Below are 25699 nucleotides of genomic sequence, written 5' to 3'. Positions count from 1 at the left end.
GGATATCTGTATATAGGTTGACAATATGAAGTCACAATGGGCAAATGATAGTGGGATACTGTAACTAATTGTGTCTGTGGTGCTTGTGCTACATGGTTTGGGTGTAAGCAGAGATATTCAGACATATGCACTGTTTTACACTGTGATGTAGTATGTCATCAACTACTGACAGATATACTTATTTGCTCACAGTAATTTCCTGGGGAATACAAGATGAATGAAGTTGTGTCCAGTATTGTAGACTGCAGCCTACATATTCTTGCACACTCATGCCATTCTAGAGGGGGAGCTGCAGACACTTGCTGATGGGTCTGTGTAAATGGTCCAGCACCCTGGTACTGTGGTGGCTGAAGATCCCCTACTGGTACATCTATTGATGTGACAGAATGGCCATATCCTGCTGTGGCGATACCTCTCAGCTGTACAGATTCATACAGGTTACCTAGAGGCATGGCTCATATATCTGTTCAGTTCCCCTTCACATTGTAGTTTACAAGCAGGTTTGTAGCCACCCATTACTGGGTTCTCAGGCAGGGGTAGTATGAGCACACATCAGAGTTTCAGACTTTACACACTCCATGGCGTCCATGCTTCTACATCCCCCCTTCTGTTATTCTATCCTCTTCCTAACATTATGCGAGTGATATCTGATAAGTATTTGTATATTTATCCCTTCATCCCAGAGGTATTTAGGGGTTGATCCACAGTTCATGCAGTAAGACATGGTGGGCATACTACTGGGATTTGTCGACATGGCCTTGCATTTGTGTTCTGTGGACTGTGTTATGTTGTTATTTGTGACCTCATGAGATAACTTACATTGGCAGTATGGGTGAGGCACAGGCCTTTGACAAAGGACTGTAGGGCATTTGGTAGTGATGCAGGCCATCTGTAGCAGGCTAGTGCATTCTGTCACTCCTACAGTCCCAGGCTGAAAGCCACTGGATTCCCCTGGGGTGACAGGGTAGGTGTGCGAGGTGTTAATGGCAATAGTTCCTGTCCTTATTAATCCATTGGTGTGGATGCTAGCAGGGTGCTGCTTACAGCTAGGGACACACCTGCATGGGACACCTCTTCAGCATGCTGCATTCTGTGGGTATTCCCATACAGAAGTGGGGGTCATACTATACTCATTCCCAATAGCAGGGATATGACCTGTAATGAACCTGTGGCTGATGGTGGGGTTGCGCTGAGTGCATGTGTGCTATGGAAGCTTCTTGCAGCTGACTCACAGATATACCTGGGACATTCCCCTTATGCTGGCTTGTGTGGGGACATCAGCATTTTCTCATTACTTCATAACTGTGCTTTTTGTGGTCTGCTAGTGATTAGCCAGACTACAATAGTACTCCATACTACACAGGCAACTAATGTGCTGCTAACCTCTATGTAAAATTCCAAAGTTGTGAACAGTTGACAGATACATTATATGTACTCTGTCTTGGGGTCTTCCACCTGTGTACTGTGTGTATGTCTGGGCCCACATTCATGGCATGTCCATCTTTCAGATGGTGACAGATATTACATCCGAACAATGAGTAAGGATGACTGCTGGATTGGGTCTTGCTGGGATGCATTGTGTTTGGCACTGCAGTTGTCAGAACATGGCCCTGTCATCACTAGTACTGGCCATAGGCCACCGGGACACAACCCTCCATGCTTACATGCTAACCACTTCCACACAATATACAACACACAACAACCTAACACACAGAGCCCTGCACATTGTACACGTGCAACAATTAATCCTGCTAATTTGGCCAGCTCAGGTAATCTGTGCTCCACTATTAAACCCACACGTACATGCTACTACATTTCTATGTAGAATTGTGGGGGGGCACACTTCATGACTTTAAACATTTGCTATGACTGTACTGGTATTTCAGGTACTCTGTTGGCTTCCATTTCATTCTGTATTCTGATGTATCATGCAGACTAGAGGCATATTAGTGGAGTACAAATCTTAGGTTTTATCGACCTACATTTCAGTTTCAGATTTCTTACCCTTCAGTACTAACATTCAACTGCCTGACCTGTTATAGTCTGTCTGTGTAGGTCAGGAGGGGGGGGGGCTGTTCTCTGTTGCCATCAACTGGAGTCCTTAGCACAGCCTTTCTTTGTGGTCATCTATATCTGTCCTGCTGCCTGAGACAGTTGTTGGGTATGCCAGCCACAATGACATGCATGTGTGTGTCCTATGGACACACATTCGGCCTACTACATGTCCTGCAGTGGGATTTGTCACCTTGTCTAGTACTGCCTACTTTGTTGACACCAGTATTTGTTATGGATTTCATGCTGCCCATATAGGTATCTACTATGTGCTGCCATCCCATTCAGCCACCTGATTCCCTTGCATGCTCATATCTGTACCATAGATACAAGTAGCAGAACATACTACTCCATTCAACAATTAATAGGGAGAGTGACTTTCCTAGTGGCTGTGCCAGTACTGAGGATGGTGCTGGAGGTCTGACTATGTCAGACACACATAGTACACTTGCTATACATGGTAAAGTACAGGTAGTGTCATGTTTGGCATCCCCTTCACTGTATGTGCGAGTCAGAGAGAGGTGTCATTCCCTGGGTTCCTACCATGTCAGTGTATGTGCTATGCGTTCCCTCTTTGCCAAAGCCTGGGCATACTGGGCACACCTCCTTCTGCCTACAGGGGCAGGCTCAGGTTGTTCCTCCTTCGAGTCAATCAGGATCATATTGTGTAGCATGGCACATACAATGAAAATTTGTGTACATGTAGCTGGAGAGTACTGCAAGGCTTCACCGGATATGTCCAGGCACCAGAACCTTGACTTGAGCATCCCAAACACATGCTCTATTATGATTCTAGTTTGTGCATGTGACTCATTATGGGGTTCTTGTTCAGGTGTGTGTGCATTTCTGATGGGTGTCATTAGCCACATCTCCAGTGCATAACCAGCATTCCCCACTAGGTGGCCATATGGGATGTCCCCACTGACAAATCTCTGGTACAGCTGCGTCATATGCCAGATGTGGGAGTCATGATAGCTTCCAGGGCTGCCAGCACACACATTCATTATAATGCCCTGTGCATCACACATGACCTGCAGTTGATGGAGGGGAAGCCTTTGCAATTTACGTAGACCCTACCCCGCTCACTGGGTGGTGCTTGGATGTGTATGTGCATGCAGTCTATAGCACCCATTACCTCAGGGTATTCTGCTATTTGGTGGAAGAGATGCATATTGCTGGTCAACACCTCATGGGTGTTGTGGAAATATATGTGCTCACCGGCATGTGCTGACATGACATCCAGGAACTGGTGGAGTACCCTGGATGCTGATGTCTGTGAGATCCCCATGATATCCCCTGTTACCCTTTGGAAGGTACCTGTGGCTAGTATTTCTAAGCCTACACATACCTTGGTATCCACTGGGATGGGTTCCCCTCTGTTGGTTCTGTGTGTGAGGCGTGGCTGGCACAACTCAACAATTTGCTGTAGGAGGTCCCTGTCCACCCTATAGTGAGCACTCCACTATATCCAGCTCATGTAGCCCCTGGTAGGTTACCCTGGGTCTATGCACTCTTCTCCTTCTCCTCACTGTGGGTTGGTCATTAGCATTCTCATCCTCACAACCCTCAGCTTCTTCCACATATTGATTTATGAGAGTGACAGCAGCCCCTATCATTTTGTTGGTTTTGTTACATAAAATTTCCCTGTTTGTGTACACCGGTGGTGTAGAGTTTGTGGGAAAAAACAGAGTGAAAGGTGTTTGCATAGTTTATAGTAGTGTGCTGCGTTGGGCTGGGCTGCTGCCTGTGTAATTGGCTGATTCTGATACATTTCACCTGCCAACTATGCTAGTTCTCCTTGATTACCTTCCTACTGCTGTTTTCCCTTCCCAATGCCTTCCCATTTAAGCCCCGAGGCATGCCGTGCATACCCAGTGCTCAGATGTGAACGGAGCTGCTATTTCCTTTTTTTTTGTTTTGTTTTTTTTTTTTTTGTTTAAAACCCAGTGCGCAGTGCACACACTTATTTAGGCAATGTAAATACTACTAGGCAGCTTCAGACACACACCCTTCCTTAGCTGTGCTTAGCTAAGGGCAAACACGGGCCACTGTGCTCCAATAAGCTTACAGCAGTCATGACACTCCCCCTCATGAGGTCATCTACCTCTTAAGCTTAGACCATGGTGTTATTGCACCTACACGGTGGGTGCAAGCTAGCACTGAGGGGAAATCTGTGATTCTATCATTCTCCTCATTTGCATAGAACTGACTGCTAATGCATGGTTACAAAACTGACACTCAGCCTTCCCCCTTAGCAACCACTATTCCATGGTCTTGTTGTGTTACACATGCCATTGACTATTATGGCAAAATGATGATTTAGGTTTAAAAGCTTATTTCCAGCTTTTTTTCTTATTTTCGGGCAATTTGCGCACCGCTGCCCTACGCTTAAATAGCTGAAATCGGCCAAAAAAAAAGTTATTTTTTATAACTTTGAAACTAGTTTTAATGCCTATGGCCATATATTTGGCCACTGACATGCCAAACCCTTATAATACATCCTTTTTTACGAGCTGTCATGCCTCCGTTTTGTAGTTTTCAGAAATGTATTCAGCTACTGGCTGAATACATTTCTGCAGTCTACACTATTCCTGCACGGATGCCTGCCTGCTTCCTGGATCACTAATTCACCTCATTTGTATGGTTGTCACCAGCAAATGAGGTAATTAGCATACAGGGGCTGTGTCCATGCCGGAATAGTGCAGGAGCACTCGTGCATGTCCTGGGAGATCATGCCTAGTTCGCACATCGGCCATATTGCCTGCAGCAGCTCTTGCACTATTCCTGCACACCATGTAGAGCTTGCTGAATCCTGGGGTTTGTGTTTACTAGAAAGGAACCTTAGTAGAAGTTGTGTTTTTCTTTTAAAGGTGCCTGCATCAGTTTAAACTGGAGGAGAAAACTGTTTAACAGAGTGGTTGAAAGCATCAAAAGAGCCAGGCAAGCTATCCCAGAAGTCAGAGACAGTACTTTAATATAAAGTAACTGAAGTCCTGAGTTTGATTCTTGCAAATTTTTCTTGAATAGTGCGAAATTAAACAAATTACTTAATGATCCCACATGCTTCCATTCTGCTGTTATAAAAATGTGTTTGCCTAGAGTAAAAGAAAAGTAGCTAAAGTGCATGAGCTGATGAAAAAGAATGTATCATTCTTTGCTGTAAAGCTGGAAATTAAGATACAAACTAATGTGCAAATATGTCAAAAGAAAAATGAAGCCATTTTGTATGAATAATTATCTTCGATTAATTATAAAGGGCAGAACCTCCCAGTCAGACAACCATGGTGTCCTTCTAAGAAATTTATAGTGAAATCTCTGCTGCATTTCCTAATGGTTTAAATAAAACTCTTCAAAGTACATTACAGCAGCCTGGAAGCTATCTTTTTCAGCTGCTAGTCAAGCACTCTTTTCCTGTAAAATAAAACACTCTTTCAAACAATATACATAGCACTGTATATAACTGAAATGTAGATCCTTTTTTGGTTATACACTGTTCTTAAGCTAACACAAAGTGAGGGATGACAACACCTCATAAATCAGTTTCTGACCATCTAACTTCTCATTTCTCAGTTCAGGACAGCTGCGCATTTTGAAAGATGATATGATTAGATGTATTATTGCATTAATGGATGGAGTTTTTAATGTACTGCCAAAAAAAAGCAGTAGACCATATTAACATAGCTAACACTGTGTAATGGCTTCTTTAACAAAATAGTGTGTGTGTTAACATTTTCTACCTTCAGCTGTACTACAGGTCATAAAACGCCTATAATAACAAGTTAACATTCAGACACAGCAAATTGTACAGTAAGAAGAGGAGGGAGTGGCGTATAACTCCTCACTTGTAAATTACTAGATCCTTATATATACACAAAGATCATTGTTCATCCTTATTTTTTGTCTTGAAAAATTGAAGTCCCTCCCTGAGTGGCTGCTTTCTCATTTGATATCATATACTACAGGCTTTGTCTTGAACATCTCACATTTTCAAGTTGTTTTTAATGTATTTATATTTTCTGGTAGTTTCTTCTGTGCTACCAGAACTCATTCTGGAATAATGTCTTATAATTTGCTTCACAAACCTACCTGTAGTCATTCTGAAATTTCTGAACACTTGGTGGCTAGATTAGCCCCATTAAGCTTATGGCCTCTTTTCAGGGCGGAGACCTGGAGACCTGAGTTGAAGCTCAGACTGACCAGCTGTCATTTTTCCAGGAAACTGGAAACATTCCTCTAGTCTTTTTTTTTTTGATAACTGCCATGACATCTTTTACATACAAATGTGCTAACACGCCTAATTAACATTTCACTCAAAGGATAACACCCAAGGAGTACAACATCCCCCTCCTCTTATGCTGCACTATACTATTAATACCAGAAAATAAATCCAAGCACCCATTTGTTTTCTTCTATGTTGAAATGTTCATGGAAGCTATTAGTGCCCCCAAGACATATAAAGTTCCTTTCTTGCCCTTTCATTCCCATTTGTCTGCATAAAGCCTCTTACAGACAGCTGGACTCTCATAACTAACCTACATTCATTCCTTCCCTCATCTAGGCTATTTGCCTGATAAAAAGAATGGTGAAGACCCCCCCCCCCCCACTCCATCAAGCTTGGAACAACAAATGCCTCCTCACCTCAGCCTTTCCAGCCAAGCAAAATTCAACAAAAATTAATGTATGTTATGCATTCTCTTCCTGCAAGTACCTGTTTATTAACTACAACTAGCACACCACCAAACCAGTTCCTCCTACTAGATTTCTACCCTGCTGCCTACCTAACTTAATTTTGCTTTTATTTGTTGCTGTCCTGTCCTTCACTTTTTTCAATCAACTTTAAGTAAAATAATTCAGTTGTAGCATCTACCTATGGCTTCAGCAATTTTTTTTTTTTTAATTTTATTTAAAGTTTCCATCCCACTCTGTTCGCCCTCACTATACTCAGGCTCACTCAACTCCACTACCCTACTCCCATTCCCAACCACACCCAAATAAATTACATTTATACCAACCTAGACTCCTCCCCCTACATCTATTGCACACAGTCACTTACTACCAATAATCTTTTCTCCAATCACATTCTTCAAATTACTCTCCACCAAATCCTATACTTACAATTCATCCTCCAGCAAACCATACCACATGTACATTCCATACCTTATCACTCTACATCCCACACCCACCTAACCCATTACACTACCTCATTAATTTTCCTGCCACCCTTTAAATTCTCTAGCATGTTTCACTGTGAACCTACCACACTCCCCCTCATTGCCCTAACTCTCAGCCTTCTTTTACATACCACATCATTAAACCCCCAAACTCACCTCATAACAGAAAAATCCACTACATCCAATACTCTCCCACAAATAAAAACAGATACATTTTCTAATATATCATCCACTCTATATGATTATAGCATACTATTATTCACCAGATTTAACATTCTACATGACTTCTCTAAACCTACACCCCCACCCTTAACAAAATTGAAGCATTCAATCAAAACTACCCTCTTCAACCACCACTCAAAAATCTGCTCTTATGTAGTGTGGTGACATCCATCCCAACCCAGGTCCAGCCTCTAACCCTACCTCTTCCAAAACTTCTTCCCCTAAAAATCTATTTCTAATAAGTCTTCATCTGCATAGCATCTGCAACAAAATTACAGAACTCCACACATGGCTAACCCAACACTCCACTGACATACTTCCAGTGACTAAAACTTGTCTCAAGCCAGATATTAAAGATATTGAACTACTCCCACCAGGCTACAACATAACAGCAGACCAAACTCACAAAAAAGAGGGAGGTGTAGGTTAAATCTATCCCAACACTCTCATCCTACTCCCATACCCCAAACCCATTCCCTCATTTGGTAGTGCTGAAATTCTCTTCACTTCCTTAAAATCAATAACACCAAACAACTATGCACTACAGTCTCCATATAGTGGAAGACATTCTATCCGGGATCTCTCAAAACATATCCAATGAATCCATCATCATGGGGGATATCAATGTAAACTGGCAAAATCTAAACTCCAACTACCCAACCAACAGCATAAACCTACACAGCTTACTCAACTCATCTCTGATCCAACTAGAATTCCAAAAAACAGCAACCAAGGATCTACTCTTGACTGGATCCTAATTTAAAATTCTCACAAATACTCCAACTCTGGAAACCTCCCAAATATTTTAAGTGACCACCTGCCCACCTATACAAACAGAACCATGACCCACACCCCCAAAAACCACATCTATAAAACCTTATTCAACTTGTCTAACTTCAACCAACACCACTTTAACTCAATACTAAAATCAATCAACTGGTCCATACAAAAAAAACATACCTTTAGATGATGCCATCAGCCACTTCAACAAAATATTCCTAGATAGCCTTAACAACCTAGCCCCACTCCGCACAAAAAGAATAAAAACTATTCATGCTCCCTGGCTAACCAAGTGTACCAAACATTTACTAGTAACAAGAGATAAAGCCTTGCCAAAATGGAAAAAAAAAATCAAAAATGACCAAATTAGCAAAAGTATAAACAGCTATGCAACCAAGTAAAAAAACTGATAAACGATGATAAGAAGCACTATTTCTGCCAGCAGCCAACCTCCCACAAAAACAACACCAAAACATTTTGGCATACCATCTATCAACTTCTTACCCCTAGGACCAAAGAAAACCCATCCCCTGGCACCAATAAAACCCCATCCCAAATAGAAGAGGCCTTCAACACACATTTTATAGACAGCATACTTAATTTACTCAATCCTTCCAATAACCCCACAAACTCTCACCCCATGTACAATCCGAGCCCCTGCCAAACTAATACAAATCACTCCTCCTGTTCTTCCTTTCTCCCACAGGACATAACAACAGCTGGCCAACATCTTCCGCTCCTTACTCTCCAACCTGTACCCACTCACCACATATGTAGGTTACTCCTTAAACTAAAACCCTGTTCTCCCTCCGCTGACAATCTCCCACCAGAGTACTTAAAATATGCTGCAGATGCTATAGCTAACACCAACCACAAAAAAAAAAATGAAATAAAATAAAGCACAAGGTCAGTGATACAGATCCAAAATTTATTGAACACACTATAACACTATAATTAGACTGCAGGAACATATTAGATATATTAACCATGGGAAAATGAAAAGTCTTATTGCCCAACATTTTAAATCTTTTCAGAATTCTGACTTTTCTGTCTTGCAGGCTTCTATTTCAGAGAAAGTTTGTAATAATTTTATTATTGATGAAACTTTTTTAAAATAAGTTCATATATAAAGTATCTATATACATTTTAAAGTTTGCTACTCTGTCCCCGATGGTCTGAATAATGAAGTTAATTGGAGTGTTTCACTTTAATTTGTTTGATTTGATAATTGTATAATTGATTGTTTAATTTTTTTTTGTATTTATATGACTGCGTTTTAACTGATTGTTAGTCCTGGAAGGCTTGTTAGCCGAAGTGATAGAGTGTTATAGTGTGTTCAATAAATTTTGATGTTATAGCTTATCCTGTCAGTATACTCATCAACCGATCCATCTCAGAATCTTACATCCCCACCCTAGGGAAACAATCCATAATAACCCTTTAACACAAAGGTGGTAAGTGCAATAACATTAACAATTATCGACCCATCATTATCCTATCCCCCCTAGCCAAACTGTTAAAAAATGCATACATAAACAATACTCAATCATACTCTGCAAAATAATTTACTTACCCCCACCCAACATGGTTTCAGACCTTCACATAATACAACTACTGCATTAATCTCCTTCACAGACACAGTCAGCAAAGCCAGGGATGCCAGACTATTAACCTCATCTATCCAAGGCCTTCAATACTGTTTCCCACCCAGTACTACTACAAAAACTCTCTATCCTTGGTCTCTCTCCTATAACTCAACAATGGTTCAATAGCTACTTAACAGGCAGACAACAATGCGTGAAATGGCAGGGGACAGTCTTCAACTTTCTACCTAATATCACTGGAATTCCTCAGGCGTCCATTCTCAGACCATTGCTCTTTAACATTTTCGTTAACAACCTTATACTACCTCCCACCAAAGCTCCCTAATACAACATGCTGATGATTCCACTATCATCTCCTCCTCCAACAACATAAAACACTTTCTGCATCTAACCCAAACTGCCTTCACTTCCATATACTCCTGGCTAAACAATGTACAACTCCTGCTGAACCCAAATAAAACCAAACTCCTCCTTTTCACACCCAAAAACATCACAGCTGACTTTAAGATCTTTTGTCTAAACAATACTCAAATTGAAGTTGTTTCTCAAGCCAAACTACTAGGAGTGACCATAGACAATAAGCTTTCCTTTGATCTACATATCCACAATGCAACCAAAAAAACTCACTACAAACTGCGAATGTTCTACCAGAACAAAAACGTCATGAATACAACCACCAAAACCACTCTGGCCACTACTTACCTGCTAATCTCTCTTCTCTAAGGTGCTCCCATTCTGACAAACATCCAGATTACCCTAAAAACAAATCTGAATCCTCCTGTAATAAAATTGCTAAATTTGCTATAAATACACCTGACAACACACACCACTGCAGAGTTCTCAGTGCCCTCAACTGGCTAAAACTTCCACTCCTCCTAGGTCACCTACAACTCAATATGGCACACAAAGTTATATATCAACCCGATAACTGCCCAGCACTTAACCCACTTCTCCAAACCTACCTACCACCAGGACCCTCCACTCTGAAGACAAGCAAATAGTAACCCTTCACAGACCAAACAAAAAATATAGACAGTGTCTATACTTTTAAACTGTAGCAAAAGTCTGGAATGCCTTACCAGCAAACATCAGAGCTATAACAAACCACATGAGTTTTAACCTCATGGCAAAAAACAACTCCTAGATACAAGCATCTGCTCCTGTTCAAAAATGACCTAGCAACCCATTCTTACCCCCCTCCCTACCTTCTCCTTTACTCTTCTGTACTTTCTTCCTTCCTTCCTTCCTTCCCCCACCCTCCCCACCTTTTTTACTCTACTTTTCACTGCCATGCTTTCTTCCCCCCATTCAAAGGATATAGCAGCTAAATTTATTAAAACATGACTAAGAACTTGATATAACAGTACAAATACTAAGCTCCCCACATTTCTCCCTGTAAATTACCTGCTAGTCTTACTGTTATATATTAGCTAACTAACTTTTTTAACTTCTTTTTTCCAAAAGTATACCTGCAGTCTACCTAACATTCTTTGCAGCGGATATCAAACTATATAAACTTTCATAATCAACAGTCTACCTAAAAAGATTGTAATAGATAAACTAACTATATAAAGTTATATCTCTGTATTTCTTGCTTGCAAGGATTACTTTTGTAAATGTATACCAACTGTCTGTATGTCGAGAGGTCTACCTTGTAACTTATTGTAAGCTATACTCCCACATGTATAATAATTATCTCTGTACTTTTCATTTTGTCAGTATTTTAATTTGTGGAGCTTTTCTCCCTGGTCCACCACTGAAAATGGTTCCTGACACAGTCAGACTTTCACGGTCAACAAATGTCAAATAAATAACTAAATAAATAAATAAAATGTTAAACCTTTTTGGCCCCCTCCACCAAGGGCTGAGTATGTCCATTATTAGTTCCTCAGTCATATCTGACATGTTGCTAACTAGAATGGCACCTAAACTAATTTAATTTCAGCCTTACATACCCATTTTGGCAAAATATTTGTAGTTTTTGTAATGTAATTTTTTTTATTCAATACGGATCACACGTCATCACATTATACTCACAATTATTTGGATTTCCCTTTGCTGCTGTGCTACTTCACTTTCCTCTAAGGATCTTTTCTTCAGTAAAATAAGACATTCAGCAATACGTATAGGTACACACATCACAGTGCTGCCCAGTATCCATGCAGAGAGTTGTCAGTAGTTCTCCAGGCAAGGGAACAATGCAAAGGGTATGAGAAAATATTGCTTTACCCAAGCATTTCCACCAGTACCTTTAAGCCATCCCTTCTTCATATGGGATAGATGTTTCATAAAGGAACATATTATTAGCCATGATATGATTCTTTCCACACCAACTCTATGTGGTGAGCTATAATGAGGTTGGCTATTATGGAGATCACTGTTATCCATTTTCTTATGAAGAAATGATTCACTGTCCCTACTATCTTATGCCTGCAGACTTGTATTATAAAGCAGTGTAAGTGTTTCTTCACAGTTCACATCCATGGAATCAGTTAAGTATGTTGCCTTTTAGCATTCATTCACTCTCTGCTATCAGCTTATCCTGACACTCAGTGATAAAAAGCAAAGAATTTAATTCTGGAAATAAGGCCAGTCTGTCACAGGATGCTCCTAAACACAAATGTATCCATGGTAGGCACACTTTCAGGTAATTTGGAGGATAACTAATTCACCTACAGCATGTCTTTGGCATTAAAAATAGAGCATCTGGTAAAAACTCAGGAAGACAGACAGAATTAATGCATACACTAGAAAGAAGCACATTAGACAAGAAAAGAATTGAAGGATTTATTTTTTTACTTCCTTATTCTATCAGGTAATTGGGGTGGGCCACAGCAGTTAATTTTTTGTCACAATCTGCTTACATAACATTAAAAAAATTACATTCAATTTTTACAGAAATGTGATAATTTGTGCACAAATTCTAATGTTTTTCAAACACATATATGAATATTCATTAATGGTCACAAATAAATGAGTACAAGTTAAGCTTTATACAGTTTGTTAAACAATATTAGTTGATTGAATCATAAGGCTGATTGATTATTCAGACAGGAAAATCGATAGTAGTAAAATAATAAAGATTGATTTGAGAAATGTCAATATAAAGGAGGTATAAGGTCATTAAGGAAGCAATAGCTGTATTATAGAATTATAAGGAAGATACAGCAATTGGAGACATGATAAGCTGGCAAGTAGAAGTGTTTGCAAGTTAGGAAGCTAGAGAGGAATCTTAGGTCTGACTGAGTGACAAGTGCATTTTGCTAATGCTTCAAAGTGTGATTTCAGTCCCAATTTAAAGCTACTTAGGGTTAATTTATTAGTTATGGTACTTGGTAAGGATATCAAGAGTCAAAGAGATAGAAAAAGCCTTCAAGGAGGTTTGTAGATGATGTAGCAGAAATAGGAAAACTGTGAGTTTGGACTGACAAAGGGCTGAAGGGCAAAGAACTCTGATGTACGTAGGTTAAGTAATGGACAATAATTTAAGTTACATAATTTATTCATTGAGTAGCAATTTGGAAATGTTCTTGAAGAAATATGGGAATTGCACCTGGCTTTTGTATTGTAATACAGTGGTATCATTTCCTTGTAGAGCTATACATGAACCTATAGACCTTGTTTATGCTGGTTTGTAATATCTTTATTTTTATGAAGTATTTATCATTAATAGCAATTCTGTGGTTAATATAAGAATGATATTTGCTATTAAGATTTTTTGCCTCATTTATAACTAATTATGTAGTCAGTAGCTTGATTTCATACTAACTCTAGAAATTTTCAGAGAATCTTTTGAGTGTACATGCTGAAAATGAGCATATGATCTAACTATAGTCCAAAGTATTTTTCCTATGGTATTTTTGATCATCACTTTTTCTTCATTGGTCTTGAGACCATTTGTTCACATGGATGACAGCAACTGAAGAGGTCATCGTCCAAGTAGGTATACAGGTTGTTTGTTCCCTTGCAAACATTCCAGTAATGAGGGCAGGGCATTTGAAGTTAAGTGCTAACTCCATTCCATGTGGCTGACATAAGCAAGCATCCTGCTCCCTCCGTGTGTGTGTGTGTGTGTGTGTGTGTGTGTGTGTGTGTGTGTGTGTGTGTGTGTGTGTGTGTGTGTGTGTGTGAGTGTGTGTGTGTGCGCGCATGCATGGGCGATGAGAACTACTGTCCCAAACTTGGCAGTACCAAAACTATGTATCTCATCATGACCATTTGGTGCCTTGAAAGCCTCCTCTTGATCAGTGGTAATTGGCAGACCTGAATAAACATTCCACCAACAACAGGAAGAGTGATCAGATAACAAAGCCTGTTACTAGCCAACAATTATTCTCTGCCTGTCTTCCTTTAACAAATCAATCCTGGCTTCTCTGAGTAAGCCATGATAATACTTGGCCTAATACAGTAGCCATGACTTTTTATCATTAATTTGGCTGTGACATTTTATCTTTCCTTCAATAGCAATACTGCCTTATGAATGGAACCATTTGCCAAGTCTCACCAACCATTTTAGATTTTTCCACAAATATATATACTATTAGCTTCCCTGTTCTTTCTCAGAAATCAATGGGAAGTCAATCAGAGTCAGCCAGGATACCCTAGTTAAGCATCTTTATTAATAGTTTACCTACTCTGCCTTGCCTTTGCCACCTAGTTTAATTCCAGTCTAGTGCTTGCATCTGTTTCCCCATTCCCATCACTCCATCCCTTTATCATTCAGAGCGGAAGACATCTAGTCTTGCTGCTATTATTTGCCCTTAGCCATGCTGGGAGCAGCAAAGCATTGCTATGCACTGCACCATTAGCTCTTCTGTTTTTCTTCCTCTTGTTGAAGCTGCCATTGTGATCTTAAATTATTGAAACTGCTATTGTGCATTTGTCACTCAAGGTGATCTCTCATAGCTTCTTGTTGTAGCTGCTGCTGCTGTTGTTTTGTTGTTCTTGCCTTGCTTGTTCCTCTAAACTTATTGTAATTTTAGTTATTGATTATTGCCATTTTCTACTACTTTGGTCATTGTAACCTTTTGCACATGTACTTATCGGTTAAACTATAATTGGTGACACCCCTTGTAAAACACCTCATCTGGCTACTATAGCCAACAGATCTACTTGTCTCCCATCAGTTGCCAGCCTCATAATACTTTGTATTCTTAGGTAATGCAGAAACTGACAAATACTCACAATGAATTAAAACTTGACATACATGATACAATCCGTGAGAACTGTAGGTACCTACACAATCCAGAGACTGTCCTTTCACCTAAAAAGATGGTCTTTTAGCATCACATATCACCACCCTTGTCTCTAAGCAATGCAGAAACCAGCATATGTTGAAGCGACTTTTACTATGCATTCAGACCTGAGGGAAGCCATATCACCTCTCAGCAGATTCCACAAGATTCCCAAACCAAATTCATTGAACTTCAACTTACCATAAATGTAACAAATTATTAAAATATAGCCTGCTATATAACTCCTTCTGTGTCCCCAAAGGATCATGACAAATTCTTAAATGTACTCACTGTACTACCCAGAATGAAAAAGTATTTTACGAGTGATTTGGAACTATCCATCAATAGACTGCTACACCTATACCTCAAAAGTTGGTTATTGTTATTGTGCTGGTTGTGCAAAGATTCTTAGAGCCCCATCAGGGGAGGAACATTTTAGAACTCATTCTTACCAGCATAGCCTCCATAGATTCCATTCCTATAGTAATAGTGATGTTCCCTTTTAAAGTCTTACATACCCCTGCAGTGAACATTTCTAAATGTAAGGACTTCAGACAGACAAACCTACTCAATCTCTTGGATAAGACCTCAAAATCTACTTGTAATATTTCAAGTCCTCATATAGCCTCAGCTGCTATTTATACAATAAAGTTCTACTCCCAGCTACAAATGTACATAGATATGGCAGTCCCCAGTAGAACCAAATATGACTCTGAAATTTAAAAACAAACTGCCTTGGTGATCCACTAATATAAAAAAATTCTATAGTAAAAGGAAACACAGCTTCTAAAGTTTTATAACAAACCTAAGTCCACATATACATTAAAGACGCTATCAGAAATATTAACAAAAGAGCGAAAAATTGCACTCAGGAATAGCAAAGCAAAACACAAAATGAAGCTTTCAGCTGAAGCTAGGGATAACTATAAATTGCTTTTTAACTACATCAGAAAATTAGGGAATAACTCCCAGCAACTCTCTGAGCTAATCTAAAATGGCATCACCCACTGTGGCCATAAAGGCATAGCTAATATAAATGAAGATAAATTTAGTGCCACTTTATCCCAGAAACAATAATTAAAAATCTGCAAATCTTTGAGTCCCTTATACATCCTAAGATCATCAAGGAACAGGACATCATTCTGTTCTCAAAAACTAAAAATGCCACTTCCATGGAACTAGACTATTTACATGGATGCCTCATGAATAGCACCAAACATGTTCGCATTGAACCCCTCCTGAACTTGCTTCACTTTAGCCTAGGCAAAGGGTACATCTCTGAAGTATAGAAAATGGCTGCTGCGATGCTCCTTCATAAGGATGGCCCTTCCACTGACATTTTGTTTTATAGGCCCATCAACCTAATGAGTAGTTTGCAATAACATGATTACATCTTATCTGACTTAATGCACTATAGTTTCAAAAACATCAGTTTGGTTTTGTTAAGGGAAGGTCATTACTATTTAATTTAGTTACCTTCTTCATGAGAGTCATAGAGGCAATGGATAGTAGTCACTACTATGGCCGAGTCAGATCCGAGGGATTGGATCTGAACCCATCAGCTGAGGAAGAATGAAAATGGACAACACAGATGGAATGTTATGGTGCGTACATAACTTCTTTTTTTTTTCATTAACATCCATGTTTCATTAAAACTGTAAGAAATCCCATTAGAACCAGAAACAAATGTTTCACCAGCAATTTTGTTCAGTATACAATTTAACTTGCTTACTTTAATGGTCTTTTCTAACAAGGTATTCTTTTCTCCACTTAATTGTTTTATCTTCCAGATTCTACTGTTTACTCGTTTTCAGAAAATATTATTGACACATAATCTTCTAATTTCCTCCTAAAGTCTAACCATACAGCTGTTTTTATTTAATCCATTAGACTACTTTTTTGATTTACCATTTTGGAGAAAATGGGTGAATCTTTTCCTTTTTACCTATAACTATATATATATATATATATATATATATATATATATATATATATATATATATATATATATATATATCGTTTATAAAAACTAAAGTTCCTTATTCTCTCTTGATTTAAGGAAGATAATTATTTTTCATATTTTGTGCTACTAATTAGTTTATTTTGACTTAAAGCCCTTTCATATTTCTACCATAGATTTTTATATTCCCCTTTCTTCATACCATATAAAGTTTTCCAGTTTATAGTATAATATCTTATAGTTTCATCTAAATATTATCCAGTACTATGTCCAACTTGTACAAAAAATAGCTACAGTAACATGTTGTTTCATAAGTTCATGCTTTCTGTTTTCCTTCCTGCAGTTTCTGCAGCAGACTCATTTATGATTCTTTATTCCTTTATCATCCCTATTCTTATTCATATATTTTTCTGCCTCCAAACATATAACTACAGGATCTGTAATCTTCAACTCGATCTCACATACTGCAAAATAATTAATGTATCTGAATATAAAAAATAATCTATTTTTGTGACTAAATTACCTTTTTTATATTTATACCTGACACTAGAACTTTTTTACCAAAAAGTATAATTTCTTTAAAAACTCAAATTTTTTTTATTATTTTTCCTTTACTCTTTCTGAGATGACAATTTAAATTGTGCACCAACACTATCTCCATATTTATAGTCACACATTTAAGTAATTAAGATAAATCTTCTCTACCTATTCATACCTATAATAACATATACTACTGTCAAACTTAGTACTACCATCCACATTCTGCAATCACAAACGAGAAGTCTACCTGGTATTCCTATAATATCTATAATATGTAACACTTGTAAGTCTTTTTCTTTAGTAATATTGCAGTCCCACAACACAAGTGTTTTCTGAGACTCCATATAACAGCATTTCCCCATAAGACTCCTAATTGCTGTTTCTGACCTTGTTCAGAACTCTGATGTCCAAATGACGCAGTACATTAATTGCCTCATAAAATGCTAAACTGCAAGGCATCTTATCTCATTACAAATTATTATTACTCTATATTTTTCCTTTCTTTGCAGATTTTTTTCCGTTTGACTAATTTTTCTCTTATTCTTTTTCCTGTAGCATTCTTTCCTTCGTTTGACTTAATTTCCTTTCTCTTATTCCTTTTGCTATGGTATTGTTTTCCTTCAATCCTTCAGCACTTACTCCTACACTTAAGTTCACATTTCCTTTATCTTCTTCATTATCCGAGCCCATATTAATATGTGTTACATCTCCCCTTCTTCACTTTCTTCAAAAGTGACATGATCTACATCTGCTTCATCTACACAAACACACAAACAATTGCATTTTTTCTGCTGTTCTATTTCTTTAATTTGTGGATAATCAGAATAAAAATGTCCATTATGTTTACATTTCCTACAAAAATATAATGCAAATTTTAAATGATTGGCCCACTTCCCCACGCATTCTTTTATCACATTCTTGAACCAAATGAGTATCGTAACTGCAAAAAAATAATAGGTCTTAGTCTAAACTTTGTGTAAAACTTAAGATTTTTCAATTCATATTGATAATACTTAGTAGTTGAATTAATCTACCATCTACCATATGTACATACACACATAAATACATATATATATATATATATATATATATATATATATATATATATATATATATGTATACACACACACACACACACACACACACACACACACACACACACACACACACATATATAAATACACACATACAAACAAATATTTTAGGCAGAGGAATTAGAATGCCCATTTAGCCTAAAACTTTACCAAAACAGTCATTCCCATAATAAGTGCCCAAGTTATTCTTATAAACATCTACGCTAGTGCTTTCTTTAATATAATGTGGTAGTCTATTCCATGCATCAGTTATTCTCAATTAGTACATCTCTCATTCCTATATAATCTTCTACATAGGTTGTTTGATGATTTTGTACTATCCTTTGATAACCTCAAACATTACCAGAGGTAGGTAACTCTAAATGCCCTATATTCCTCAATAGGGTCCATTCTTAAATATCTGTATGAGGTACTATACAAGTTCAGATATTTTAATTTTTCATAATAACTTAAACTTTCACAGCCATGGATGTCCTTGGTATATTTCTGCTGTACTCATTTCATTGGTTCATAGGTAGGTACTAGGCTCTCTGCCCAAAGGCATTTATAAGCCTAGCTGAAAAGTGTTGGCTTTCGCCACTCCCTTAGATTAGTACCCTGTGCCTCTGTCCAGCAGAGCCATTGAAGTGATTCCCGGGGTATACTTTCTGTTTCCCATCCACTCATCAAGGTTTTTCTTGAAGAGGGTTAGCGAGGAGCTCTGCCTAATGTAGATTGGAATCCTGTTCCAGAGCATGGGAAGTCTCTGGGACAGGAATTTATCCCTCCAACACATCCTATTTATTGTTGTGGTGAGGTTTAGATCCCTAGAGTGTGTGGCTCGAGGGGATATGGTTTTCTTTAGGTGGAGCACGTCCATCAATTCTGGGTTAGACATGGCCTTGTATGTCAGGCAGAGATCACCTCTGAGTAGGCAGTATGCAACCAAGTACAGCTGGAGTTTTTTCAGTCGAGCTGCATAGGGCATCTGTTTGAGGCCAGTGATCCTCTTGGTGAGGTACTTCTGTGGTCTTTCCAGCTGTTGCAGGTGTCTTGTAAGGTACATCCCAAATGGGGCATTGTACTCTATGATGGGTCTGGTGAGTGATGCGCAGAGGGACACAATGACCTCCTTTGATCTGGATGCAAACCCTTTTGTGATTAGGTGGGCCACATAGAAGGATTTTCCAACCACTTTGGCAATGTGATTATCAAAGGTGAGATTACTATCTACTTGGGTCCCCAGATTCCTTATTACGTCTTCCTATTTAGGGGGCTGCCACCTATGTGGTAATTTGTGGGTACTATGTTTTTTCCAAAGGGGATGACTATGCACTTTTTGGCATTTAGCTTTAGGTCATGGTTTTGACACCAGGTATCTCCCTCAGTGAGACCCTTTTGAAGGATGTCTGTGTCAGCTGGAGAGTCAATTATAGCCCCTAGTTTACAGTTGTCTGCGAACTTGGTCAGCCTTAGTCCTCCAGTGCATGCCTGTACCTCCGAGAAGCATATGCCGAACAGGAGGGGTCCCAGGACTGAGCCCTTGGGAACACCACTTGTAACTGGTTTAGAGTCAGACCTAGCTCCTGCAACTCTTACCATGTGGGTTCTGTCTGTGAGCCAATTGGCAACCCATCTCATGACGTAGGAGTTTATGTTCAGGCTGGTGAGCTTGTCTATAATACCTGAATGGGGAATGGTGTCAAAGGCCTTTGCAAGGTCTAGGTAGGCTGTGTGGACCACCTTTCCTTCGTCTATAGCCTTGGTAACTGTCTCAAAAAAGTCCCCAAGGTTTAGGAGGCATGATCTGCCCTTAACAAAGCCGAACTGGGTAGGGTCCAGTGTTTGGAGGTTCCCAGTGTCTCTACTAATGAAATCCATGATGATGCACTCCAAAGCCTTGCAGACCAAGCTAGTCGGGCTTGTAGGGCGATAGTTTCTGGGGTCTGTTGTGGCTCCACCTTTGCGGAGCGGAATAACCATTGCTGTGCGCCACTCTATGGGCATGTAGCCTGTGGAGCGGCTGAGTTTGAACAGTGTGTTTAGGTGAAGGGTTAGTTCATCTTTGAGCTGATGTAGGACGCAGCCTGGGATACCGTCCAGTCCCACTGATGCTGTATTTTTGGCTTTGGAGAGGGCTGTTTTAACCTGAGTGTTCGTGATTTCAGGGGCACTACATTCATCTGGTATGGTTATGGGCCCTTTTGGGGTGAGAGGGGGGTGAAGTTTGCACTGATCCTGTCTGCCAGGATGTTGGGGATATCAGTCGGTTCATTGTATATTGTGCCATTCTGCACTAACTCTGAGCAGATCTGAGCATTGCCACTTAGATTCTTGACATAGCTAAAGAATGCCTTGTGGTTATCTTTGGAGTCCTTGGCAATTTTTCTTTCGAAGCTAGCCTTGGATGATTTTATGAGGGATCGCAGTTTCTTGCTGATACTGATCAGGGATGTCTTCCATTCTTGGGATTTTACTCTTTTATGTACTAGTTTCCTCCTTCTATTGTATAGCTTGTTTATGGCAGGGGTCCACCAGACTGGTTTCCTTTTCTTGGAGGACTGAGTCTTGGTTTTGCTTGGGATAGCATGATCCATGCATTCTTGCAGGTGCTTATAGAGTGCATTTGTAAAGGATTTTGCAGCTTGGACAACGTTATCCTTTAGCATGGGGGCATTGAAACTTTCCACTTCTGTCTTAAGTAATGTGAAGTTTGCTTTTGATAAGTTTTTCACAGTGGTTTCTTTGACCGGGGGTGGGGGCGGAATGTAGATATCCAGAGTGATTAGTTTATAGTCACATCTAACCAGCATGGGGATGACCTCCAGTGTGGAACACCGGTCACCCATGTTGGTAATGACCAGGTCCAATATGTTGTCACCTCTGGTGGGGGTGTTGACCAATTGATCCAGGGCATTAGAGTTTATAAATTCTCGAAAATGTTGGGAAAGGGAGTTAGTACTTGAGTAGTTCTCCCAGTTAATGTTTGGGTAACTGAAATCACCCAATATCAGGGTGTTTGGTAGGACCTTTATGTTTCCCAGTGTTTCCAGAAATGCGAAATGGGGGTCCTGGGACATGGTGGGTGATCTGTAGCAAGCTACAATTTGGATTGCAGTTTTTCCTGTTGGTTGCACGTGGATGATCTCAGAAGCATAGTGTTGTGCCACTAACCTGGAGTTGTGGGTATCCTTGATGAATATGGATATGTCCCCACCTTTTGTATTTCGGTCTGGGTTTTGTGGCCAAAATATATGGTATGAGTTGTAGCCTGGTAGTGCTGGGGTGCTCTCTGGAGCCTTAAACCAGGTTTCTGTTACTGCACATATATCGATTTTCTCCATACTGAGGAGTGCCTTGAGGGCATGCATTTTGAGGTTTAGACTTCTGGCATTGAGTAGCATTACCCTCAGTTTTTTGTTACTTGTACTATTTACGGTGGTGGGTTTCTCTTTTGAGCTTTGCCTAAAAAAGGCATTATGGGGGTGGCAAGAGCCTTGGCCAGTATTCAAAAGCCTAAGGGTGGCAGGTGCAAGCCATCTCTAGCGAAGCAGCGTGGCTTGTCAAGCATGTCATCCCAGGCTGATAGACACTGGATCCCCTTTGAATGACACCAGAAGCTTAGCCAATTGTTGAAATTGAAATTTTTTTCTTTATACCATGTTATCATTCTTGGTGAGGGCAGAATGCTACTCAGGGTCAGGGTCATACCGGCCTGGGCTACATGATCAGAGAGCTCCTTCCTGTCTCTTTTCATGTAGTCCAGGGAGGTATGGCTCAGGTCATTCACACCAACATGGACAATGACAGAGTCATATTTGTACTTGAGTGCTTGTGTTATGTGGTGGATCCTGGCACCCAACAGGCAGCTAACAGTAACCTTCTCCTTGTTCAGCCTAGTGAGTGGGACATCAGTGTGCCTGACTATAGAGTCACCTATTACTAGTGTATTGGGTATGTTATTTTGCCTTAAGGGCTGTGATTGCATGGCACACTGTTTTTGTGAAGTATGTGTTTCATGGTTTGTGTTGGGGGGGGGTGGAGGTTGCTTGGATGTCTGCTTTGTAGGGCTCTGTTGCTTTTGCAGATTGTTATTTAGAGCTTCCGAGTATGTTTTCATGTATTTATGTGTGTTTTTTGCTGGTGCTGGTTTCATAGGTCTATGTGAGACTGGTGGTGTGATGCAAGTAATTCCCTTCTCCTCTTGACTGCCTGGTCTAGTCTTGGGTTGAGAGAGCTTAGCCTCCAGTTTGGCTGTACAATTGCATCTCTTGCATGTATTAGTGTTTGATGATAGGTATGAGCAAGGTCAAATAGAGAGCCTTGTCCTTCTCTACAGTATAGGGGTGTCTAGTGCTTAGGTTTATTAGTGCTTGCTATGAGTTTTGAGCAAGTGCCGGGCTGAGAAGTGAATGGTTTGAGTGCTTAAGTTGAATGTTTGTCTAGTTCCAAGGGAAAAATTGAAGAGCAGACTTTATAGAGCTGGGAATAGGTATACCTCAGCTCACTGGTGCTGCTCGGGGCACAAAAATACGCAAATGCAGGTTTTATAGCAGAGAAATGAAAGAGATAGAAATTAGCCCAAAATGGCCAATTTTTTTTTTTGTTTTGTTTTTTGTTTTTTTCATAAAATAAAGCAGGTACAATAAAAAAAAACACTTTAAATGCACAGAAATGGCTATCACACTTGAGGATGTAGCCTACAACAGTTAAACAGGTAATGTAAACACAAAAATGACTTTGTTGAAATGCAGGCAATAAAATAAGTATAATATGTAGCTGAAACAAGCTTTTTAAATCACAGAAACTCTAGAAAATCGGCGTTTTAGGTGGAATTAGCTAAAGACAGCAAGAAAATGCAGAAAAATTATACTTATTCACTCCAAAGTCTCTCTTTTGTCTCTCTGCTGCTGTAGAACTCTGCAGGGCACCAGGCAGGAGCTTGCTGAGCTGTATAAAAGCACAAATGCCTCGCAAATGCGGGTTTTATAGCAGGGAAATTAAAGAGATAGAGATTAGCCCAAAATGGCCATTTTTTTTTTGTTTTTTTGTTTTTTTCATAAAATAAAGCAGATACAATCAAAAAACACTTTAAATGCACAGAAATGGCTATCACACTTGAGTGTGTAGCCTACAACAGTTAAACAGGTAATTTAAACACAAAAACAACTTTGTTGAAGTGCAGGCAGTAAAATAAGTACAATATGTAGCTGAAACAAGCTTTTTAAATCACAGAAACTCTAAAAAATTGGTGTTTTAGGTGGAATTAGCTAAAAGCAGCAAGAAAATGCAGAAAAATTATACTTAATCACTCCAAAGTCTCTCTTTTGTCTCTCTGCTGCTGTAGAACTCTGCAGGGCACCAGGCAGGAGCTTGCTGAGCTGTATACAAGTGCAAAAACCTCGCAAATGTGGGTTTTATATCAAGGAAATGAAAGAGATAGAAATTAGCCTAAAATGGCCAATAAACTACTAATTTCTGGGCTGGAACCACTCCTCCAGGGACAGATAGGCTGCTCAAACCTCCCCTCTCTCACAGTGAACAGAGAAACTTCCTTCTATCCAAGTAAGGGATGAGCAAACACAGAAACTTGTAACACAGCTCTGAATTCAGCACTAACCTGAGAACTGGACTATACTAGCATAGAAAGACAAAAAAACAAGTATATTTTTTAGTTTTTTTGTTTTTTCCAGAAAATAATGCAGATACAATAAAAAAAACACTTTAAATGCACATAAATGGCTAGAATACTTGAGTGTGTAGCCTACAACAGTTAAACAGGTAATTCAAACACAAAAATGATTTTGTTAAAGTGCAGGCAGTAAAATAAATACAATATGTAGCTGAAACAAGCTTTTTAAATCACAGAAACTCTAGAAAATTGGCGTTTTAGGTGGAATTAGCTAAAGGCAGCAAGAAAATGCAGAAAAATTATACTTAATCACTCCAAAGTCTCTCTTTTGTCTCTCTGCTGCTGTAGAACTCTGCAGGGCACCAGGCAGGAGCTTGCTGAGCTGTATACAAGCACAAAAGCCTCGCAAATGCAGGTTTTATAGCAGGGAAATGAAAGAGATAGAGATTAGCCCAAAATGGCCAATAAACTACTAATTTCTAGACTGAAACCACTCCTCCAGGGACAGATAGGCTGCTCAAAGCTCCTCTCTCTCTTACAGGTGAGCAGAGAAACTTCCTTCTATCCAAGTAAGGTATGGGCAAACACAGAAACTTGTAACACAGCCCTGAATTCAGCACTAACCTGAGAACTGGACTATACTAGCTTAGAAAGGTGGGAAAGCAAGTATATTTTTTAGGGGTTTTTTTGTTTTTTGTTCAGAAAATTAAGCAGATACAATCAAAAAAACACTTTAAATGCACAGAAATGGCTATCACACTTGAGTGTGTAGCCTACAACAGTTAAACAGGTAATTCAAACACAAAAATGACTTTGTTAAAGTGCAGGCAGTAAAATAAGTACAATATGTAGCTGAAACAAGCTTTCTAAACCACAGAAACTCTAGAAAATCAGCGTTTTAGGCGGAATTAGCTAAAGTCTGCAAGAAAATGCAGAAAAATGATACTTAATCACTCCAAAGTCTCTCTTTTGTCTCTCTGCTGCTGCAGAACTCTGCAGGGCACCAGGCAGGAACTTGCTGAGCTGTATACAAGCACAAAAACCTCGCAAATGCGGGTTTTGTAGCAGGAAAATGAAAGAGATAGAAATTAGCCCAAAATGGCCAATAAACTACTAATTTCTGGGCTGAAACCACTCCTCCAGGGACAGATAAGCTGCTCAAAGCTCACCTCTATCACAGGTGTACAGAGAAACTTCCTTCTATCCAAGTAAGGTATGGGCAAACACAGAAACTGTGACACAGCCCTGAATCCAGCACTAACCTGAGAATTGGACTATACTACCGTAGAAAGGCAGGAAAACAAGTATTTTTTTGTTTTTGTTTTTTTTTTTTTTGTTTGTTTTTTTCAGAAAATAAAGCAGATACAATCAAAAAACACTTTAAATGCACAGAAATGGCTATCACACTTGAGTGTGTAACCTACAACAGTT

The sequence above is a fragment of the Protopterus annectens genome, chromosome 2.part0 (genome assembly GCF_019279795.1).
Source record: "Protopterus annectens isolate FY-2018-M chromosome 2.part0, PAN1.0, whole genome shotgun sequence".
Lineage (NCBI taxonomy): Eukaryota > Metazoa > Chordata > Ceratodontiformes > Protopteridae > Protopterus > Protopterus annectens.
The sequence above is the reverse complement of the archived record's forward strand: the minus strand, read 5'-3'. Positions refer to the sequence as shown.